Source organism: Tyto alba, unplaced genomic scaffold (genome assembly GCF_018691265.1).
Source record: "Tyto alba isolate M040663 unplaced genomic scaffold, T.alba_DEE_v4.0 Super-Scaffold_48, whole genome shotgun sequence".
Classification (NCBI taxonomy): Eukaryota; Metazoa; Chordata; class Aves; order Strigiformes; family Tytonidae; genus Tyto; species Tyto alba.
The window spans coordinates 5,877,723-5,900,144 of record NW_024881324.1 but is presented as its reverse complement, the minus strand read 5'-3'; the positions used below and the strand labels follow the sequence as shown (position 1 = coordinate 5,900,144).

The window sequence follows — 22,422 nt, the reverse complement described above, 5'->3', positions numbered from 1 at the left end:
TTCTTACACAGCTACTGATGGACTGGCTACTATCTAAATAAACCAAATCAGTGGTTGTCTATCAAGCTAGAAAGCTGTGTCACTTTTTCACAGAACGATATGGATAGGCTTAAACATAGCAGGAAAGCCAACAAATGAAAACAATTCCCCCAAGCCGAGGGCAAAGCAGGATTTGCATCGAGGGCTTTTAATCACTTGCTACCAAATTTTACTAGTATTAATTTTTCTGACTCCGACAAAGCAGCAGTATTGCTTTGCCATGTTGTGAATTGTATGCTTCCAGAAGTCACCTCAGCTGGACAGCATCTGGCAGGCTGATGAGCTTGGCAGGCAGTTGTACTTGCAGATTTTGAGTTAATTCTGGTTCTGTCATCAGAGACCCTGTTGGTGGGGTGCCTGGAGCCACGCTATCCATGCAAATGTTTAGTGTTAGTTTTGTTTTGGGATGGTGTCATGTTCGAATTCGGTTTTGTTTCTTTTTTTAAATTCTTTTACTCGAATAGAGCAGAGGTTTTTTTTTTCCTTCTGCCGTGTGTGCTGGAGTTGGGCTGTGCATCGGCATGACGCTTTCCCCCAGGTCCTCGCAGGGCAGAGTCCCCTCCGTCCCAGCCTCTGCCCCTTTGTCCCATTCCTGTCCCGCACCCGGCTCCTTCGCAGCACTGGCGACTCTCAGACCAATGTGCCGTGTGCTGGGGAGTTACCGGGGACATGTTTCGTATAAGCATGTCCTTTGCTCCCCAGGTGGAGGAGCCCCTCAATTAGCAGGGGTGCCTGTGCTCAGGGAAGATCAGCCTCTGCACGGACACTCGTCCTGACCAGAGGAGGTGGCAGCAGGATTGATTATTCTCTCTTGATTTGATTATTTCTCTTTTTTTTTTTTTTTTTTTTTTTTTTTTTTGTTTATCGTAAATTAGCAGTAGCTCGTGTGTTGGAGATGAAACGAAAAAAGAAAAAAAAAAAAAGAAAAACAAAAGCAAAACCAGCCCCAGGGCTTCTGTTTAAAAATGCAGGTTAATCCTCTGCAGCTTTCAGAAGCATTTCTGTAGCATGCTACTAATTAAGATAAGGTTATCATTTTAAGTTACACCAGGAATGCAATTAGAGCTCTTACTAAGAACTGCAGCAATCAATTTTATACAAATTATTCAGACCTGGTAAGGTAGAATGCAGTTTTAATAGGACAAGAGAACACACCATGATTGTATTAAATATAATATAGATTTAAATTACAACCAAGTACTGTACTGCCACTCATTCAGCGGGATTCCGTGTATCCTTTTCTTAAATTCTTTTCTTAGGTAGGATGAATTCAAGCATTTTTTTCTTCTCTCCTTTTCCATGTACAGTTTCAATTGATTTTTGATCTTGAAAAAGAGCCCTTTAAATCGATGTACTGTAAAACCAGAAATTAATTTAGAGAAGTATTTGGAAAGCTTACCAAATAGTATAAATTTCATATATACAAATGGGTACCAGTTGATCTCAGATGCCAATTTAGGATCTATGTAGATTGTAGATGTATGTATATTCCACAGATATTGTAGTCGGGGGATCAAATTCAGCCCCTGTCTAGGTAAGGGAAGAAAGCAGAGTGGGCAGGAGAGTGGGCTCTACTCCCAGGAGACCCCCTGTGCACCAAACAGGCTGGGATGTTTCAGTATCTGAGCTTTGGCCAAACCTCAAAATAGAAAACAGAAAGGATTGTGTGCTAGTGGAATAAATGTACTTACCATCTTTCACGCCTGTTTGTTTTTTCATTAAGATATACACATTTCTGAGAAACAGTGTGTACCATTGTCCTGGGTTTGAGTGAGCAGTGGGGTTTTTTGGTGGCAGGGGAGGGGGCTATAGGGGCGGCCCCTGTGAGAAGCTTCTCGAAGCTCCCCCAGCTCCAAGTCAGCTCCACCTCTGCACCAAAACTGAGCCCATCAGCTGCGCCTCTGCAGTATTTAAGAAGGGACCTGTGAGGAGGAGTTGCAGCATCTGTGTGAACACTAAGGTCAGTGGAAGAATGAAGAAGGAAAGGTGGGCAAGGTGCACCAGAGCAGAGACCCCCCCTCTATCCTATGATGACATGGCAGGGTAGCCCTGCCCCGACACCCATGGGGGTCTGTGGTGGAGCAGACACTGATTTATGGCCTGTGGGGGGCCCCACGTGTACAATTAAGGTGGCTGCACCCAAAGACAGCCAGGATCCTGTGGGAAGAAGCAGCCCCGCTGCTGTAATTCAGCGCTGGGAGGATTGCAGCATGTGGGGGTGTCCCACGCCGGAGCAGCTCAGGAAGGGCTGCAGCCGTGGTGGGGAATAAAATCAGAGAAAAATTGTGGAGGACTGTCTCCTATGAGAGGGGGACCACGATGGAGCAGGGGGAAGAAGTTCCAGGAGTTCCCCCCACCGAAGATGGCAAAAGCGGCACCACTGACTGCACCCCCCATTCCCTGCCCCTGCGCTGCTGGGGGAGGAGGTAGAGATATCGGGAGCAGAGCTGAGCCCGGGAAGAAGGGAGGGGTGGGGGGAAGGTGTTCTCAGGATGTAGTATTGCTTCTCTCTGTCCTACTCTGTCTGTTAATTGTTGTTGTTAGTGTCTGTAATAATTTAGGTTCCTTTTTTTCTTCCCCTAACGAGTCTGCCTTTTGCCCGTGACTGTAATGGGTGATTTATCCCTCCCTGTCCTATCTCAAATCCCAAGCCTGGCTTATTTTCTCTTTCTCAGCACTGGGGGTGAATGGGGGAGTGAGTGGCTATGTGGTGCTCAGTTGCCTTCTGAGTTCAAACCATGACAGCCATAGACATGCAAACTGTAAAAGTATGCCATTGTGGAAGGCTTTCACCGTCCTGTGCATATAATGTGGTATTTTTATTCCTGTGTAGTGTTCTACTGGCTCTATTTTCCAAGCAGAGAATGCTTGTTCTTTAGGTTTTCCTGGAACAGTCATCTTTAACATAATCACTTCTTGTTATCTTGCTCTGATTGCCTTTTTCTTTTGGAGTTGTGCAAACCTGTATTCCTTGAATTATACTCATGTTTTACTCATGTAGCCCTTTGCTACATTCAGCATTAAACTACGCTCAATTTTGAGTGTATGCATTGACTTAATCAATAACTTAAATTCTGAAACATTGAAACAATGACTATTCCTCAAGTGTGATTAAAAACTCAGCAAATTCAGAAGAAAAGCCTTATCTAAAAGAAAATAAAACATGTGAAATGTGGGTGAATGCACACTCCATCAACTTCAATTCTCTGACGCAACAACCTAGTGATCAGTGAACAGAATTACCTATATGTACAGATTAGAAGAAAACAATTTCTAAAAATGCGTTAGATTATTTCTTGTTCTCTTTTTTCAAAGAGATGTTAAGACGGTTTAGCTTTCTTTTTAGATTTCTTTTATAAAAGAAAAGTTTCCTTAGGATTTGTAAATTTTTTCCTCTTTAAATGCATACTAGAAGAGTTTTGGTGAGAATTATAGTCTCCTGCAGGGTGGGAAATTAAAATCTCTGACTTCTGCCTCCAGTATTTTTGCACTAGGCTGTCCATCTTAAAAGAGCAGTGTCTAGTTAACTCTTTGCTAAAACGTTCAGTATGTTGTCCAATAGGAAATATATTCAGCTATCTGTATTTATCTGAGTCACAGCACTGTGCTTCCCAGAGCCCCTGTTATCTACATTTTTTTATTATCTGGGCTGTACTTACCAGCCCCACTGACCATTTTACTAAAGGTGGTGCAGATGGCACTCTTCTGTTTTGGGGCTGTTTTTTCTTTCAATATGCAACTGCAATACAGGGGAATAAAAATTGCTCTTTCGTCGGGAATCTTGGTAGGTTTGAAGGAATACTTCAGGAAAAGACTGGTCATCAAGTTTTTGCAGTGAATTTGATTATTGGCATGTGGTATTAAGAGAGCAGTAGCGAATGTTTCTGTGGTCGCGAATCGCTCCCTTCTATCGGTTGGAGAAGCTCCAGCTTGTGCTGGAGAAGGGAGTATGTGATATCGCTACTCGTTTTATGAGGGTAACCTTTGATTTCAGTTCGCTAGCATGGGGAGCTGGGACAGGAAGGTGGACCTCTTTGGGACTGAAAAGGTGTCTCTGGTCAATCAAAGGACACTGAAGCAGCACAGGTAAACATCTGTGTTACTGGCATGCACATGCATATATGTATATATTCAACAGTTAGTGGTTACAGCTTACGCCCGGACTCTCTGTAACTGAAGTACTCATTTGAAATTGGTTATCCTGTCAATAGGAATTGGTGTTAGGATGCTATGATCCATCTGGGAGCTGATCTCCAGGATGGCCTGTTCCAGGCACAGTGAATGCAATTGTGTGTCTCAAAAAAATGTGGGGCTTTTTTGTTGTTGTTTGGTTGTTTGGTTTTTGTTGTTTTGGGGGGGGTTGTTTTTTTTTTTTTTTGTGGGTGATTTTTTTTTTTTTTTAAGTGCTTTAAAAAAGGTAATTCTAGGAGAGGAAAGAACATATCGTTACTCATTTTGAGGCTCCTGTCAGACTGGTACCTCTGAAAAGAATTTCATGCTCAGAATATTATCATGTTTCAGGCAAATGCCCCTTCATTTCCTAAAAGTTGGGAAAGAGGGTGATGTTTTTCTCTTAAAAGAAAACAAGTTTGGACACAGTGCAGCAGCAGCTTGGCAGTTGCTTTTAGTATAAGCAAAAAGGCTCTTGCATTACACATATCCAGATGTTTTAATACCATACGTGAAATTCATAGAATCACAGAATGGTTTGGGTCAGAAGGGAAGCTACAGACCATCTAGTTCCACCCCCCTGCCCCGGGCAGGGCCCCCTTCCCCCAGCCCAGGGGGCTCCCAGCCCCGTCCAACCTGGCCCTGAACCCTTCCAGGGAGGGGGCAGCCACAGCTGCTCTGGGCACCCTGGGCCAGCGCCTCACCCCCTGCACAGGGAAGAATTTCTTCCTCATGTCTAATTTAAATCTACCCTCTTTCAGTTTAAAACCGTTACACATCTTCCTATCCCCACACCCCCTGACCCAGAGTCCCCCCCCCTTCCCTGTCCCCCCTTTAAGCCCTGGGGGGCCGCTCGAAGGGCTCCCCGGAGCCTTCTCTTCTCCAGGCTGAACCCCCCCAACTCTCTCAGCCCGGCCCCCCAGGGGAGCTGCTCCAGCCCCCCCAGCATCTTCGTGGCCTCCTCTGGCCCCGCTCGAGCAGCTCCGGGTCCTTCTGCTGTTGGGGGCCCCTGAGCTGAATGCAGTAGTCCAGGTGGGGGCTCACGAGAGTGGAGTGGAGGGGGAGAATCCCCTCCCTCAACCTGCTGGCCACCATTATTTTGATGCAGCCCAGGATATGGTTGGCTTTCTGGGCTGCAAGCACATGTTGCCAGGTCATGTTGAGGTTCTCATCAACAAACACCACCAAGTCTTTCTCCACAGGGCTGCTCTCAATCCATTCTCTGCCCAGCCTGGATTTGTGCATGGGATTTCCATGACCCATGTGCAGGACCTTGCACTTGGCCTTGTTGAACTTCGCGAGGTTTGCAGGGGCCCATTGGGATGTATGTTGTTGGGGGTGACCACTGCAGAGCAGAAGCCACCACTGCTCCGTGCAAGCAGGGTGCTGGAAGGAGCCTGTGGCTGTTCAAAGCTTTCTCACCTGCACTGTTGTTTATACAGATACTATATTCTACAAGGCTTGTTCAGGCTTATCAAGAGAATGTTCATTAGCACTGGTCACAGGCCTTGTTCCTGTGGCTGTAAGCTTACAGGTAAAGGTTATTTTGTCATACACAGAGGTAAAGAGAGTTTGTGTTTATGGAAGGAATTCCTCTGTGCTAAGTCTGGCCGGCCGGCCTTCATTATCAGAAAAATGGAATGTGGACTGATAGCACGGGTGGTATCAGCTTCATTTATTGTTAAACTTGCATTAAAGGTTAGCTTGGTCAAAATGTCTCGTAACAATGTCTTGTAATATTTAACATTGTTAGTACTTAACAATATCAGTGGAGCACAGCCTGTTTGTTGGGTCCAAGTCTGATGTGAATAGCAAGTTTTTCTAGTGTAATTTACAGAGTGTTTGGTTATGTTTTCATACATCGTATTTCACTATAGTAATTCGGAAGGTTTTGTTCTGAGGTGTTTTGAAATGCTTAAAAACACAGGATGGGATGCTAATGATGAAGAAAACCAAATATTCCAAAGCTGAATCTAGTTATGGATGTCAGAGTCAGAGGAACTGAATCAGCTTTTAAATGGCAGTCGAGTGCAGAAGACATTTTCAAATGGCTTCTTGATGTTGGAGGTAAGACCAGGAAACATTCATCCTGTTGGCCATAATTATTTTTAATGCTCCTCAAAGTTTTTCACAATTTGTTTACAATTAAACATATATGCAGTCCACAAATTAATAACAAGCATCTGAGGCTTTTATGTTGCTCCGAGTAACATCTGTACTCTGGATGCTGTAGTCCTGCTTCAGAAAATTATCTTTACTGGCAAAGACCAGTTACCTATGTGCTTCTGTCATACTGAAGATGGTAGAATGTAAGCAAGCACTTAGTACATGAGCTTAAATAGATCTAATTTTAGGGCTTTTGAATAAATTTGAGATGTTGCTTTTTTTCTTCAGTTTGTTCTTTTGAGTTTGTTTTCATCCCTGATAATAGTCTTCTCACCTTCCTTTGTAAGCTCTGCTGATACTTTACTTTTAATATTTTTATTTCCCCCAGAGGCTGTAGTTTTGTGATCACTGCTTGGTTAGCACAGTAGCAGATGAGGTGGACTGCCATTAGGAAGTGTTTGTTAAAGTAATTGAAAGATTAAAGTTTATAGTTGAACAGAAATATGCATCCTGTTACTTCCCATGGCACGAATAATGACTTAAAGTATGCCATTTATAATTTTACAAACAGAGGTAAGTTAGAAGAAAGTTTATGAGGTTTCAGGCACAAATACTTAAACGCGAGGAAACACCAGCAGTCAAATTGTCCCTCAGTGATGTGTATGTTTGTACATGACCATTCACTCTCTGTGTGCCTGACCAGACATGCTTTATTCTCCTGGAAATTCCCATTGCTTTCCCTGAGCAGGATGGGTATAACAAATCAGCGTACACCTGTCACTTTGTTTTCAGTCCTTCTGTTTACTGTGTTTACTCTGCTTCAGACAGAGATATGCTTTGTCATCAGCTAACGCGCGCATTATCTTACTGATCCACAATCTGATTCATCTTTGTCACATCCCCATGAGATGAAGGGCTGATATTATCCCTGTTTTACAGACACAAAGCTGAAGCTTAGAAGCAATAGTGCCGTCTCAACCAGTTTAGGGTATTCAGTTTGGGATGCTCTAAATCGTACTACCACAACACAACTTCTACTGACTTCAGTTGTGTTTGTAAATACTCATCTGCAGAACCTCAGCTTGGGGGGGCCTGGAGAGGAAAATGGACCTGTAGAACTTGTGTATAGTTAGGTAATGTTACAAGCCTCACACAAGGGCAGAAGACTGTGAATTCTGTTCATTGAATAATATTCAGCTTTACAAAAGCGGTTTAGATGTAAAAAAAAAGAAAAAAAAAAAGGTGCCAACATAGGCAAATTTATGTTCATATCTGAAAAGCAGCAAAAAGTAACACCATGATGAGCAAGATATATGCTTATAAAATTATAAATTCTGGCTACAGCTCTTGAAAGTGCTCATGTTTTACGAACAAAATATCAATAGAAATGTTGTTTGGGAGGAAGGACACTTCTTAGAAATGTCTAATGTTAGTTTACTGTAAGTTTGCAAAGTGAGGTAATATAAAACCAAGTGGAGGTGGGATTGAGGTATGACAGAGATAAAAGCAACTGTAAAAAAGTGAGTGGGAGGCACTGCTAATAAAAACTGATGCTACTGGCTCTTTTTCCTATCTGTTCATTCACCATCTCAGCCAGATGTGTACACTTCACATACATATAAATATATATGTATAAATATATATATAAAAGCATGTGTAAGTATATATATTTGTATATATCTATGTATAAAAAAAAAAAAAAGTATGCAGGGTTGTATTTGCATGTGTTCGTTGTGGTGCCCAAGCAACTGAGTCATAAGAACATCAAACAGGGTTTAAATGTGTGGTTATTCTCACTTCAGGGTAGTGCCTTTGGTTTCTGGAAGCAGCCTGTCGCTCTTACAGTTTGGTCCTTGTCCTTCTATCACTTTTGGAGACGTGCCATACAATCCGTGTTAACAGTAACAATCATGGAAAAACTGACTTCCTGACAGTAATGCTGAATTCTAAGTTGAAACCACTCACAGGTGAAAAACCATAGTTCTTCCACTTTGAACTTGTAATGTGTTTCATGTAAAATGCCCATCTAAAACTGGGCAGCCACCAAAAGGAAACCAGTCCTTTGCCCAAGACCAAATATCAACTGCTCTGTCAGCAGTTTCACTAAGGAGTTGGTTGTAATGTGTTTCTGTAGATTTTTCCTTGCGTAACTTATAATTTATAATCTAAAGAAACAAACAAACAAACTTCCAGCTATTGCATGTGCAGCTCTGATCTCCATGTAACCTCTTCATCACACAGCTTTCTCACAGGCTAGTAAAACACGTTAGGATTTGTAGATTGCTTTGCATGAAGAACCAATAGATTACACAACTTCTTTGTTTTTTGGCATTTGCATCTCTTTTCCTACTGTTCTGTGTTCACCAACCCAATACTAATGACTTTAAGACCTTTTAAGGAAATTATGGTATTTACATGAGGAATTTGTGTGTTCAGACTAGATTCTTTTCTGGAAGTGCAGGTTTACTAACCAAAGCAACATTTGAGTTTCAGAGTCAAAGTCATGAGGCAAAATGAATGCAGATCTAGTGGAAGATTTGTGGTCCAGTTCAGTGGCCATGTTTTTGGTGATGTAAGTTAGGTGATGTGTTTTGTAAAAATTAAATTTTAAATAATTTTGTCAAAAGAATGTTATTGTACACTTTCAGGAAATTAGAAGGGAAGAATAAAAAGAGTGGAAGTCAAATGCAGAGTGGGCTAATGAAGCATTCCTATTTTCCTGCAAGTTGTGTGTTCAAGTGATAGGTGTTTTAACGCACACTTCCAAATCCTCTGTACAAATTTTATTTTCTTTTAACATCATTACAATAATTACCATACTCTACATTAACTTATGGCCTGACCCCTTTTACACGGGGATATACATCATGTCACTTGCTTTTGAACTGTGAGAAGAGTTTGGCCCCAGGGCTAACTTAACTGGAGGAAATTCTAGTAAGTCAGAATAATAATGGGAATATTAACCTTAGGAAGCTTATCATTTGGTTGCATTTACATCAGTGTGTCACATTCTGCTCCGTGGAATTCTTCTATTTCTGTTCCCCTCCAGGACTGCTGCTGAAGTCATCTTTCTCACACATGCAGTTTGCAGGGATCCAACAGCACAGGACTTAAGATAAGCAGACTCAGTCTTTTAAAGTGCATAGGCATTTTCTAGCATACAATGATTAAACATGGGTAAATATTGAAAAAACATCACTCAACTTTTAAATGTAGCATTTGTACTCACACTGGGAACAGAATCTCAAATATTATGATTAAAGGGCTGGAAAATACCAATGTATTTGGTCAGTGTTATCATACGGATTAGCTAAAATTTTGGGAGGCTGGTTGCAATAAACTGTCCATCATGCATCTGTAGAACCTAGAGTTAATGTGGGAAATTTTTCAACGTGTAATATTGAATAATCAGTGAATTCAAATAAATTGGTCTGGTTCCAGATGACTGCAAGAGAAAAGTGCAGAACTGTGCTTCACCAGTTTCTTCTGATGAAGGTCTCTGTGCTGAAAATGCAGAAGCAGCATTTCCCTATGTTTTTTTTACATGCATTCACTAAGATGGTCTAGACAGATTCTGGCATATTCTAGTGAAAATTACCAAGAGGTGGAGTCGTGGCTATTTTTTTAACTGGATGGACAGCCAAAACATACCTTTTGTATGAGGGAGTAGTTAGATCTTCATTCCAGATGCCATGCAGCGTAGCAATATCAGGAGATGGCTTTAAAGAAGCACATCAAGTACCAAAGGAGTTTAGCTGTGGTCACACAAAGCTCCTTACAGGCTATTTTACCTGACTGAAGAGCTTTGTACACTGTAGAGAAACTGCTGCTGGGACTTGAACTCTCAGATGAAGTTGACCTGAGTGTCCCTGAACTATGGCAGTGTGTGTCTAGACGTACCCTGTGGTCACTAAACATCAACTGATATTTTGTGTGAAGCGTAGGGCACTTCATGCCCTGGCCAGTAGCCAGCATGGCTCAGTACTCAGACCCATGTGCAGCTCTGTGGTTTTTGTCCACTGACTTATGTTTGTTTTGGTTTGAGTCCATAAGGTTTGCACGCTTGAGGTTCACTTTGAGGTTTCAAGTTCAGTGAAACATCAAGTTTTGCCTGGCTTTTGGGTTGAAACCTCAAGCCTAATGATAACGATTTCTCTATCTACAGATTACAAAGGGAAAGGTCATCGAAAAACAAAACCCAAAGCCTGATACTTGATGAGAACCATCAAGCAATCAAATGGACCGCTCCTTGCAGAATTTAGCAATTGTACGTTGTTATCAAAATTAGCAACTGTGCATTTTACTGACATATTCAAGTGTATTAGTGGCATTCTGCTTCAGTTGAAACTATAGCATTTCTCCAAGCATCAACTTTTTTTCAATTCCTATTTCCTGGGTGGCAGTGTTCAGCGCTATGCAGGAGTGGCAGTTTCTGGCTATAATAAGCAAAAAGTTAAATTTACGTTAAACCATTGGCCAGATAATTGTTTAGTTTAAGTTCTGTTACTTCTGTCTGGTCTCCACAGTGCCCATGCTATGCTTAACCAATGTGAAGTTCTGCTTCCTTTGACTTCAGGAAATAAGACCCAAAAGGGGCTTCTCCCAAAAAGTGAAGCTGGTGCCCTAAAGGCGGTCGGGTAGCTTTTCTCTTTTGAGTCCTAAGACTTGTCTGGTGTTGAAAGGCATTTAGGTCCTGCTCTCTGTAACAGTGCAACTGTCTCAGAACTGGGATTCAAAGTGTCATTTTCAGTGATGTTCAATGAATCTCAGACTCCCAGGGATCCATGTTGTAGCAGAGTACTGTATGAAGCAGGTAATTAGCCATATGAAGAAGTATAGTGAATCTGGTTGAAAAGCACCTTTTGCTCCACAAAATTCAGTAGCCTTTAAGCAGCCATGAGTTATGCTTATTTTGGGCTCTCTGCATGTTGCTGTAATTCTTCATGTTAACCTAGAGTCTACTCTGCTGCTGAATCTTTTGTTCCAAAGCCTGACCCCTGTGGACAGTTATATCAAATCCGCGGTAGCTAGTGTATCCCTAAGGTAGCACAGAGCAGGATTTATGATCAAATGTTTGAGAAAAGATCTTCAAATGCTGGCACCAAATTGGTGTTGGGAAAATTTCTATTGATAACCTGTCAAGGCAGCATCCAAAATAAGCCCTGTTCTTTCCTCATCTTCCAGTCTAAAAGCTTTCACGTGAACTCAGGCAATAATGATGTCAACCAAAAATTCCTACCAGTAACCCAAGCTGTTCTGTTTGAACAACTTCCTACTTCTCCGTTCACTGTATGCTGTGGAGTTGGACTGAGAAGGTAATTTTAAACAAGTAACTTTAGAGTCTGCCTATGAAGCCTGCTTCTAACCCTGTTAGAGGGTTAACTATCTAGCAGAGCAAAGTACTAATATTGGAGATTTGGAGAGGGAAGGAAGAGTTAGTTACCCATGCTGCTATCAAAGAATTTAGTGGGGAGGTTATCTGAAGGGCTCTTAGTGTAAGAATTAGATTTTTAAGCTCTGTGTGCATAGGGCTGTCTCTCACAAGGAGCTTTTCTTCATCTCAGTCTTTTACATTTCTGAAGAAATTATGACCGGTCTGTCTCTTTGTAATTCTTCTCTCTTCCTCTCCCTCCCCCTTCATTTGCATCTAACATGACTGTGTATCTCTGGGTCATACTTAAAAGTACATACATCATGCACCTGCATAGGAGGTTTTTCACAAGCTTGTGGATATATTTATAAATACTGTAGGGGCCCCCTTTTCAGATCAGTTTGAAAAATGTGTCCTGTATTGCGTATTCTGAAAAAAACAGCATCCCTTAGGTGTCATGTTGGTTCAGCCCTAATTCTGACTTCAGAGAGTAGATCGGCTTTCGCACACATCTGGTCTTTGTTTTTTCTCCTGTTTCTCATGGGTAACACATGGCAGAACACTGGAATCATTATCGGGCTGTTCACTGGGGTTTTAGTGGTTTGGTTAACAGTTGAACGGGAAGCATCTAGATATCAAAATGATCATCAGATGGTGACAATTTGGAGGTGCTGAACTTGATTTGAGCTGAACTTGGTTGAATGAGTATGAAAAGAAAAGTTTCTTCATTCCTTGATGCCTTCATCTCAGTATTAGTGTTAGATCTAGGAAAATGTATGCAATTCAGTATTTCCCACTGTCCTGGGTTGAGTGAGTGGTGGGGTTTTTTGGTGGCAGGGGAGGGGGCTATAGGAGCGGCCCCCTGTGAGAAGCTTCTCGAAGCTCCCCCAGCTCCAAGTCAGCTCCACCTCTGCACCAAAACTGAGCCCATCAGCTGCGCCTCTGCGATAACGTATTTAAGAAGGGACGTGGTGAGGAGCAGTGGGACTGGTGAGGAGGAGTTGGGGCAGCTGCGTGAACACCAAGGTCAGTGGAGGAACGGAGGAAGACAGGAGGGGGGAGGTGTGCCGGAGCAGAGACCCCCCTGGATCCTGTGGTGAGACGGCAGGGCGTCCCCCCTGCCACCCATGGAGATCTACGGTGGAGCAGACACTGATTTATGGCCTGTGAGGTGTTTTGCATGGTTGAGCAAGGTGTCTGTGCCCGAAGAAGGCTGGGGTCTTGTGGGAAAAGGCAGCCCCACTGCTGTAATTCAGCGCTGGGAGGATTGCAGCATGCGGGGGTGTCCCACGCCGGAGCAGCTCGGGAAGGGCTGCAGCCATGGGAGGGAATCCAGTCGGAGGAAGTTGGTGACCCATGACGGAGCAGTGTGGGGAACGCTGCGGCCCAGGGGAGGGACTCATGTTGGAGAAAGTTTGTGGAGGACTGTCTCCTGTGAGAGGAGGACCACGATGGAGCAGGAGGAACAAGTTCCGGACACTCCCCTCACCGAAGATGAAGAAAGTGGCAGCACTGCCTGCACCCCCCATTCCCTGCCCCTGCGCCACTGGGGGAGGAGGTAGAGATATCGGGAGCAGAGCTGAGCCCGGGAAGAAGGGAGGGGTGGGGGGAAGGTGTTCTCAAGATGTGGCAATGTTTCTCACTGTCCTACTCTGTTATGTGTTGTTAGTGTCTGTAATAAATAGATGTTTTTTTTTTCTTCCCCTAACGGGTCTGCCTTTTGCTCGTGACCATAAAGGGGAATTTTCTCCCCATCCCAGTCCTATCTCGGACCCCAAGCCTGGCTCTCTGTCCCTTCTTATTACTGGAAGAGAAGGGGGAGAGAGTGGCTGCGTGGTGTTTGGCTGCCAACCAGGCTCAAACCACGACACCCACTAGCAGTGCAGTGAAGGCTATGTATGTAAGAAATAGAGGAAGAACATTTATTTCCTGCATATTTATTTTCCCAAGGAGGGAGGTGCAGTACTGGAAGAGGTTACCCAGAGAGGTTATGGAATCTCCACCTTTGAGGGTTTTCAGGGTGAAAGTTGCAGGTGACCTGATGTAATGTTGATGATAACCAGGGTGTTCTCTCAGTGACCTGCAGAGGACCCTTCCAACCAACATGTCTGTGATTCTAAGTCAGAACAGATAAATGAGCTACTGGTATCAAGTGGGAAAGATCATCAGCTCACAGAGTCAAGAACCCCTGCAGCTCTGTCTTAGAAACTAATGAGAATGGACGAGAAGCCATTCTGAGCCATGCCATTGTAATTGTTACAGGTGAAGAACAATGAGACTGGTCACCTGGACAGCTCCTCCCATCTCATAATCCAAAACCCTGAAGATACTTATTTTGCCGCACTGAGTCCCCGCCTCAATAACATTTATCTTTTGGACTGAGAAAAAGTAATCCGTAGCCTCCATATTAGCTGACACCGTGTCTGAAAATACAGCATTACATCCATTAGCTACAGTCTGAGTTTAGCTGTACCAATATTGTTTTCCAGCAAAGACTTGCCAGGGCTGAAATTATTAACCCCACAGGTGAAAACACCCTTGGATGACTGTGGTAGTCTTGTGATTTCTGTATTTGCAGTTCTGTAGCTCTCCTGAACACTAACTGTGTGCTGAAGGTGAATGCTACAGCTGGATTTTTTGTGGAATTTAGGCAACTCCTAGATTCAGCCCATTGCAAAACCTCTTTCTGATAGGAGCCAATGAGAACAAGCTACAACTGCCTCGTGCAAATTTTTGCAATCTGCTATTGCGTGAACAGTTGGGAAGGTTGAAATCGGCACAAAAGAGCACTTGGGTTTTGCTCCGATTGCGCTTCCCCGTGTAAGTGCTAGACATCTCTCTCTCTTTCTGGGGAATTCTGTGCTTGATCTCCATCACATAACTTCGGAGCTTGCAACGGGATCTTGCGCAAAACAGCTGTGCGGATTCACAGCAGCTATCGTCTTACATTTCCCCGACACTGTGTACGGTTTCAGTGTGAAGAGCCAGGGAGCACAGCGTTGCGAGGTGGTGCCTGGCTTTTGCAAACAAAGGGGATGGAGGACTCTGTGCCACCTGCTCTGTCACTTGAACAAATGTTAGGAGTAAAACAAGCTACAAACTGCTAACTGTTTGTTGGATGATAACTTTACGCAGCAGCAATTCCATCGATCATCAAGGTCAGCTTTTTTTGCTTTCATTTCTCAAGTCAACCAGTCCCTCGGTTCCATGTTCCTGTAGGCAAGATGGTAAAACTACCAAGGATGTTAACTGCTGGTGCGCTGACAGGGAACAGTGCTGCGGAGCTGCACGCTCTTATTTGGGGACTGCCAGGTGTGTCCAGATGTTTCTGCGTTAAACAGTGTGGCGCAACACCTCTGCAGGAATTGGCAGGCAAGGGCGTTTGCTTCTTGACTTGGATTGAAAGCTTTTGTGTCGGCAGTGTCAGGAAAACATTGCCACCATCCGCAAACCAGAGAGCCCTGTCATGTCCATACGTGAGGAAAAAACCCTTCTGCTCATTTTTTACGGATTATTTTGTGGGATGGTGCATTTACTAAAATTAGCAGTTATGAAAATGCTGAATGCTCCTCTGTTTCTTGCTGTAGTCACTCATGAGTGTGGGGCTGAGTGGGAAAAGGAGTGGTCTTGGCAAACAGTTTATTAGTCTCAAATAAATTATTAAGAACACAGGTTTGGGTACAGATTGCAGGGAACAATAATGGAGTTGGTTTTCTGAGCCTGTTCATGTTATGAAGACATGGAGTATGCTTTTCAGGAATTCACTTAAGGGGAATCAGCTTTGAATAACGTAGCCTGGAAGTAAGATTGCTGCCATCCAGCTAGTGTCTGTGGAACAGCATTCTCCTGTCTCCTGAAGCATTGGTGTTGAAGATGGATAGATAGGGAGATATTTATATTTGGGCCTTTTTTTTTTTTTTTTTTTTTTTTTAAGGGAAATTCTTTCTAACCACTAGAGAGGGGCACGTTTTGGTTGAGATTTTTTTCCCCCTGAGTGAAACAGTGGACCACATCAGCATCCGATTCGGGTGCGTCATGTGGTTTCTCATGTGATGCTGGTCTCGTTGCGCTTTGGAGAGTGAGCCTTTGTGACTCCGCACTCTTGGACAGTAGCATCCAGCAACACAGGAGACTTTGGGGAGGGAGAGGAAAAGATACATACCACCCCAGGAAACCCCCAAAGCCCAGAAAAATAAAGTTGCAGTAATTATTATAGTTATTGTTTCTTCTTCACTGTTTTGGCTTTTATTTTTAATTCTGGGTCTTCCCTCTTCTCCGTTCCTGCAGGCATAAAGCTGCACCATTCGGAAGAAGCGAGATTGTCTTCCCTTACAGCTACGACGCTGCACCGCTCTCGGCACAGCCTGCTTTTCCCCCATTTACCTGGGCGGCTGCTGCTGCTTCTGCTGCTGCTGGGGCTGCTGCAGTCTCGCTGCCTGTGCTTCACCCCGGCTTGGCTGACTCGAAACTCACTTGTCTGCACATTGCTAAGGAAGAAGAGAGATGGAGCCGCATTTTTTTCTGTTGGTTCTGGAAGCAAAGGGTTGCGATATGTGATGATTTGGGGGTTTTCTTTTGTGGGGAGGAGGGAGGGGGAACGGATGGAGGAGAAAGGAGGGGTGTTAATCTAGGATGGGGTGGGTGAAAGCTTAAAGAAATATTATGTAAAGTAATCCAGTGCTTGACAAGGGCATCAGCAGCAAGAATCCAGCCTCTGCTGCTCCAGAGGATTAACAAGGGGAAGCCACAGTGCTGCAGTCGGGTTTCACCTCAGCGTTGTGCTGGAGATGGATAAATAAGGTATCGGTTATGTCTGCCTGTTAAGGCAAAGCCATGGGAGAAGGAGAGAGCGAGTGAATGCAAATGCAAAAGAAGAAGAAATGCTACGTGCCGTTTGTCTGATTCTGTGCATTCTCATTGCTGAGAGGATGGCTCGATTAACAAAGCAATGTATGGACGGAGGGACTGTAAATTGTGGCTCGAACATTCCTGATGCTGTCAGGGAGGGGACTGATGAGCTAGGTGGCTGCAGCGATATCCCCAGGGAAAACAGCAACCACGCGCTCTGTGTGTACTCTGTGTGTATATATATGTATGTATGTGCTTTTGTGTGTGTGTGAGCATGTATAGACACGAAAGACAAACATTTCTGACCAATTTATAGAGGAAGTTTGTCACTTTGCTGGGTCAGACTTGATTGCAGCTTGTATTTTCAGCTATAACTCTACACCCATTTCCTGACTGAGGCGGCACTTTGTGAAAACAGATGTAGACAGAATTAAGAAATGTGAAAGCAAATCCTTTCCGCTTAACACCTTGAAGCACTGAATCTTCTGTGCTGTGCTGAGAGAAACTGGGGGGGAGTGTTTCGTTTTCTCCATCTTAAAATCTCTATAAACACAGCTGTATTCAGTATGGTGAAAAATTCTATACTGTAAATAGAAATGTGATCAATCTAATCAAAATAAATGCATCCCAGATGACTTCTAGACCAGCTGGCTACCACAGTCATCAGATGGCTAAATGCTCAACTGAGAAAATTGAGCATTTTATATTCAGCTTAATATTTACTTTTTTTTTTTTTTTTTTTCTTTTTTAAGAATTTCAAAATCGGCTTCTAATTAAAAAGGATTCTTCATCTATTGAGAAAAGGCAATGCTCACGTTTGGCAATAGATTTCTCTGAAATGTACATGAATATATTTTATATTGCCGAACACGCGTGGGGGAGACCGTGTTTTTAGAGCAGGTAGACTTGTCACTGTACAGGCATATTTAGTTTGGTAGGCAGCTCGGCTTGGCCACGTCTGAACAATGCAGAAATAGGGGAAACAAGTGCCGCACTCAGCTAGTGAGACTTGGCATGGCTTCTAGCAGCTGCCTGCTAAGAAAGAGGTGTTTTTTGTTTTTGTTTTTGTTTTTTTTTTTTTCCCCCTTCATTTTTTTTCCTTTTATACAAATCCATAGACCATAATGTCATCCTAAAATGTGTACAAGGGGATTTCCCAATAGTCATGGTGAGCTACCCTGCAAGACGCCTGTCTGGCCCTTCTACTATTTGTTCCCCAGCCTACAAAGGCACCCCTGTGTGTTGGATTATATTTAGCCAGCTGTTGGATAACATTCTTGTGCTGGGGGCAAAGGAGTCTTATTACTCCCAAACTGTAGTTTTCTGTTTGCTTAAAGAAAAATAATCTTGGCAATACAGCAGGCTCTGCAAAGGGGTTTGTGCCACTCCTATACCTTTCTGAAACTGTGGTGTGCTTCTAACTTGGGCGGTTTAAAGCAAGCAAGGAAGAGGAAGAGAAACTCTTAACTCACAGCTTCTAAGCTGTAGAGACGAGCAAAATGTCAGCAGCTTGTAATTAGGAGTCCACGGTTACGTCGGTGACAGTATCTCTCCAAGAATAGCTATGTGATGTGTGCCACAAAGCAAAGGAAGACAGTCATAACCTGGTTATCAAGCCTGGTTCAAACAAGAAAGAGCAAAATGGATTAATGAATCTGCTGTGTTCCTAAATCAAATGTGGATGGATTACATGTATGAGGCTTGCTGAATTCTGCAGCACTGAAGACTGAATTATTGGGTTGTCAGAGGGCACGCATTCACCGAGTGAAAGTGTGAAACCTTCAGAAAAAAATGCAAACGAACCATGTACCCTAGAAAATGTCTTTCCCAGCTCTGCCCTGTACAGGCAGGTGTGTGACACGGAGGTGTGCTCTGAGAGGAGAGACTGGCGAGCTGCACAGAGGTGTTTAAAAGGGAGGGTGTAATTAATCACAAAGCAAGCATGCCAAAATTCTGTTCTGGCGTTACAGATTTGATACCGAGATACCGCCCCAGAGAAGACTCGCTGGGGTCTGGTGTGGTTTATATTCAGGCTTCTCTGGTTAAAGGGTGACGGGGAGCGGGAAGGGCTTCATGCAGCATCTTGCAGCCACGCGCAAGTCCCCAGTGCCGTGGGGGGACGGGGGACGTGTGGGGCAATGTGCTCTTAAAGGCACATGCCCAGACCCCACCAGGAGCTTTCTGTGCTCCGACATTAGTTTCAGGTCTGTGCCGGCAACTCGGCAGCATTTAAGCAGCGAAATCGCAGGGGGTGCTTAATCTGCTCCAACCGCCCTTTCTCAGTGTTGTGGCTGGGAGATGTTTAGAGGGCTTTGATCAATGCCCCTCCACAATATTCAGCGTGCGTGGCTGTCGGTGTTCACGCCGCCCATTTGCCAGAAGCCTGGCGTGGTTCCCTGCTCCCAGCAGAAGTCGGGTGCAGTTCAGCTCCGTTTATGTCACTGTTTAATTTACCAGGATAGGTAGATTGCATTATGCAAGCAGTGGGTTTGGTTTGGTTTGTTTTTTTTTTTTTTTTTTTGGACTGCGAACACAAATTTGTAGGAGGAGGTGACTCTGTATATTAAACCAATAGCTCTTTGAATTTTGTGTAGTATAATTTAAATATACTTACTTTAATTAATAGAAGGTTACAAAAGCTGGCATTGTCTGGGGCTGTTTAATTTACATCTTAGGTTTAGTCGATGAGCATAACCTGCCTGATTAGAATAGTGTATTCTGCACAGCCAACAGGGTGGAAGACATTATTTTGTTTGTGTTGGTTCAAACAGCTGGTCATTAATGCAGGCCCCATCTCCAGAGCGAAGTGCTAGTGGACATGAATGGCTGTCTGATTAATGCTGCCCCTCGACAGGTCCTTCATCCAGCAGTGATGCTCACAGCAGAATAATGCAGAGTGATTTGATTGCGCTCTAACAGGGTAGTATGTCATTGTGTCACCAAGCAATCGAGGTTATTATGGGGCAGGGCAGACAGACGGGACAGTGGGGTTACTAGACCGTGGCATTTTTAGAAATGCAGGCCTGACCTACTTAGAGTTATTCTTGCTGGCTGGCAGCTGCCTGGTGCAGGGCTCCCCCTGATAGGCTGTGGCTGTTGCTAGGGGGAATTAGCATGAATTTTTCCACATACAGACTCAGTGATTGAATGATAAAAGCTGACTGGAATTAAAGAGATTCGGTTCAGTATTATGCAGATTTATCTCCCTGTTTTTTTTATTTTTTTTTTTTCCACTCTCTCAAATGCATAAAAAGGAGCAGAAGACGGTTTATTTCCATTTATTTTTGACCTATTTTTTTTCCAGGGGAGGGCAGAAGTGTTGTGAATTTTTGATCATCATTTAGTATTTAAGCCGTTGAAATGATATGACAGTGAGCATGCATCTTTAATGTATAGGACATTCAAATGCTGTCTCTTTGGAAGGGAGTGAAATGAATATATTTTGTGTTCTGGTCAGACTGTCGCCTCTTTCTATTTGAAGCTATGTCAGATTCCCTTGTCTGGAAAGGGGAAACATATACCAGGTTTTATTGCATAACGTTACTCTTGACTATTTTTATCTATCTGTACTTCACAAAATTAGTCCTGTGTTTATGTTGGTGGATGAAGTTAATCCCCGGACTGTGTCTCCTGTATGCAGAGACAGATGCCCAGGGTCTGCTGCAGTGTCGTGTGTCATGTTCATCTGAAAAGGTGTTTACGTACTACAGACGTATCAGCACTGCATACCTAGCAGCAGACTGATGCCTGGCCTGTAATCAGATCAATTAGAGAACCTCTTCTGGATTTTTGAGTATTACTCAGGCTTTGGTTTGAAGTTAGATTTTTTTAGATGGCCCTTATTTATTTATCTACATCTGCCTAAAATAGTGTTATTTTTTCAGCAAACTCTATGCTCCCTCAGGAAGCAAATAAAAACAATACTCAGTGAATAATCCTTTGATGTTATTACGAATATTTCCTTTGTTATTATCACTAATTATAGAAGGTCTTTGTTTAAAATGCAATTCCCCTCTGTGTGATCTTTTACCATGCAAAGAAGTTATAATTTAGTGCTTATAATTTTAAATGATTTTTTCATGGCAACTCATCGTGACATCACACTTGAAGAATCGGGAATTTTCAGAGTAAGAGGCAACTGGGAATGGGGGAGAGGGACTCAAAAGTCTTTGGAATTACAAAATAAAAAGTGTGACTGGGTGCTGAAAAGTAGTGAGCTCGTTTGTGTCTGAAATGGTTTCATTGGAAATATTTGAATGAACGAGAGACCTTTTGGAGGGAGGTGAGCAGCCTGCACGTCTGTCTGGACGGCTGGCAGCCTCCCTGGACGCAGAACTCCCCTGCCTTTGCCCCTGGAGATCTCGGGAAGATATGAAGAGGAAGCAACTGGAACTGCATTCAGATGCGTTTTGTGGCCGAGGCAATGCACTCAGTTCCTACAGATTTGGATTCCCTGTGTTTCTTTCCTGGTCTTGATTCATTACTGAAACTCACACCACTTCCTTCTCTGCTCCTTCCCAGCGATCCCGTGGAGTGACAGTTTTTTAGAGAAGTGAAAGTGGAGAGGTACTATTTGATACCCAGTAATTGTATTCTCCTTGGCTGTCCCTAGAGGTGACTCCAGAAAGTAAAACTGCAGGTTTGGCCCCACTTCCCTCAGCAATACTCTCTTGATCAAAGCCTGATCTCTCAATCTGCTTTCATGCAGGGTGCTGTCGGTGGCAGTGGCTTCCCACCCGGGCTGTGGTTTTCACACTGGTCTTCCAAACTTACCTCTGTGCCTTGCAGCCTACTGCGCTCCTCCCCGCTTGCCTTCCCTGTGATGAGCTGGTTGAAGTGATCACAGAGTAGGGTTGGATCGTGGCCAGGTTTGACCCATCCCGGTGCCTCCTCGGTGGCTCGTGCCCAGGTGGGCAGCCTCTTTGCTAGCAGAAGGGACGTGCTGGCATGGAAGTCAGTCCCTCATGGGAGAAAAAGGCAACTTTGCTTTCAGGCTGCAACGGTCAGCCGTTGTGTGCAACTGTCTGTTGAGGTTCTTGCCCTTGTCGGTTGTAGCCAGTTGTAGTTTCATCCAGTTCACCTGGGATATTAGCTAACTTGGACTTCAGCAAATCCAAACGAGTGTGCAATTATTGTCTTCATTTCAGCAGAAATCTATTTTCTAGAAAAATTATTTGAGTGTCATTTATTTTTGTATAATCCTGCTAAGAAAGAAGGAGACCAAAGAAAAGCAGCGAACAATACAAAGCGTATAATCTGTGGAAGAGAGTAGTATACTTGATGTTTTGGATTTCAACACAGTGAACATTTATAACAAACATCAAATCAGATGGTCTAACAAACCATAAAGTGACATATTAAATATAAAAAATGCAGTGCACTAGAAATTGTATTCAACATTAGGTTACTTTTCTGAAAGTCTCTTTAATGGGAATTTTTCCAAATAAATGAATGTGTCAATAATCTAATCATAATGCTTTGGGTAATTGTAAGTAGCAGAAATACGGAGTTAATGAAACAAAACCAAAATCTGAGATCTATATGTGTGTATAAGGCATAAGAAACAGGACGCCAGAGGAGTTCAAAATACACGTCTGTGTTGAAAATATTGTCAGTTGTGCACATTCCTTTGAAAACACATGTTAATCATTTTCTGATGATCTCCTCTGAGGTTTCTATTGTTGCAACAACTTGCACTCCCTACCTTGAAGTTGCTTACCTACAAAAGATTGTGTTGTACTGTTCAACATTCTTGTAGCATGACCTCTCCTGTGAGCTATGAAAGATCTATTATGCTGAGTTTCATGCTCTAGGGTGGCTAAGCAAGTGCTGATTTACTGGTGGCATATGCAGGCAATAATTTTGGGGTTTTTTTTTCCAGCAAAAGA

General features: G+C 43.4%; 1 long non-coding RNA gene across 1 annotated transcript in view; it reads left to right on the top strand.

The window, feature by feature from the left end:
• Window positions 1-20,743, top strand: part of LOC116963168 — a 264,806-nt gene extending 244,063 nt beyond the window's left edge. Inside the window, exon 7 of the long non-coding RNA XR_006166889.1 lies at window positions 15,974-20,743. This is a non-coding gene — a long non-coding RNA (uncharacterized LOC116963168). The remainder of the gene's footprint in view (window positions 1-15,973) is intronic.
• Window positions 20,744-22,422: the final 1,679 nt, after the last annotated feature.